Here is a 1,926-nt window from a genome sequence, read left to right on the forward strand (position 1 = left end):
TAACTACTATCATGTGCACACTTCCAGAAAAACAAATTTTATCAGGCAAATTCAGATGCAGATTGCATTGGCTCAAGCCAGTTCTCGTTATCACTATTGACCAGAACTGTCCCCCATTTTGCAAATGTGGACACCCCGGCACCTCCCACAGTTCTGAAGTAATTTTTTTTATCTGTGTCCTGGTTTTACTCCTGAGGACAGCAGCTCATGCATAGTTTGGTTTTGCTTTTTTTTTTTTAACCCTGAAACCTTTTTTAGCAGTTGACATTGAGAGTCTGTGTCTTGGAAGCTGGATAAATGAACCTCTGGCTATTCAAGCTTGGGGCAATGAAAATTTTTGGCATAGAATTTTTGTAACAGAACTGTTTGCTTCATATTATCAGGTTTTGTAGTTTATCCTGGAAAGTCCCAAGTGCCCTCTGCAAATAGGAAAAGCACCTACCATTTTGCAAGAAGGGCTCTCTTACCTATGTGTGGCCTACGCACCATTGACAGAATAAATTGTGGGTCATTTCTAAAGATCTAAACAATATTTATAATAAAAAGTACCCTCCAACATTCCTGTGGAATAAATATTATGTGAGAATGAGAATATTCTTGCACACAGCATGGGAAAAGAGTAGATCACATAACTGTTTTTTTTCTAAGCACTACCTCATAGCCAAACAAAGATATGAGTTATTGAGTGGAAAAAACATGGTGTTCTCTGGAACAAGCAAAGCCTATTGGGGTTTTTTTTCCAATTAATTTGTGTCTCATTTCCCTTCATGCTTCACCACAATGACTCAAGGCTCTACTGTCCATGGAGCCTGTAACTTTGGCTCCACCTATGACCTTCAGTTCTTCCCCAACAGAATCCTCCCAGCCCATCCCCGTACCCTCAAATTGCTCACTGGACAGCACAAGCACAGAGTATAAATGCTCAAAGAGTTGCATGCTAACCATCTGGCACGCGTGGGGGTTAGCCAGCAGCATGCTAGCAAAGCCAATGTTGTTGAACCCCTATCTTTCCTTCAGCTGTGGCACGCTTGAGTCTCCTTCCCCAGTAGCCAGCTTTCTCAAAACTTCCAGGCCTCTATTATCTGAAATCCTCACCCCTCTGACAGACACAGTTAAAACCGGCAAAAAAGCTACAGTGGGAGATTAACGTGGAGAAACTAAAAATGAAAACATTTGATGGGTAAAATACCATCATGTACTCCTGTTCATTTGGGGCTGACATCTAACAGGAAAGATCAGCAGAAAGGAAGTTTGAAAGTACCATTATTGATATTTAAAGCTATTGCAAAAAATGCATGCATTTGGCAGAGATACAGGCCTTTCATCAAGCTCTGCATGACTAAGCTTATGCGAGCATTGAGCTCACAGCAAAACTCGGGTCCGATTGTGTTGTGAGGGTCATCAAACAGCAAAGTCATTTTATTTTTTTCTCCTCTGCAGCAGCACACGGAGGAAGAAGGCACAGTGTCTGCAACGGGGCGATTCCCCACTTTTACGTCAGCGTAGCGGGCAGCCTCCCCGGGGGGCCGGCCCGGGCGGAGGGGGCGGCTCGGTGCGGGACCGGCAGCAGACGGCGGGGGGGCTCCCCGCCCCCGAAGGCAGGCCGCGGCACCGGCAGGGACAAAGGGAGCCGAGCGCACAGAGCGTGAAAGCGGGGCGGGCGACGGGCACCATCTTGACTGCGCCGGGCGACAAGCCAGGCCGCCTGAGGCGGCTCGGGAACGGAAGGCGTCCCCTAAGGCCCGGCCTTTGGAATTCACTTTAAAACAAAACAGAACAAAAGCCTAACAAACAAACCACCGCATTTTCCCTGCAGCGCTGACTGCGGCCTGCGGCGCCAGGGCCGCTAACTTCCTCCATTACCACACGGCGGCCGCTCCCGCGGGGCCGGGCCGAGGCTGCCCGGCCACCTGCGCCTCAGGGCGG

Source organism: Haliaeetus leucocephalus, unplaced genomic scaffold (genome assembly GCF_000737465.1).
Source record: "Haliaeetus leucocephalus isolate CR32 unplaced genomic scaffold, Haliaeetus_leucocephalus-4.0 Scaffold362, whole genome shotgun sequence".
NCBI classification, from domain to species: Eukaryota; Metazoa; Chordata; class Aves; order Accipitriformes; family Accipitridae; genus Haliaeetus; species Haliaeetus leucocephalus.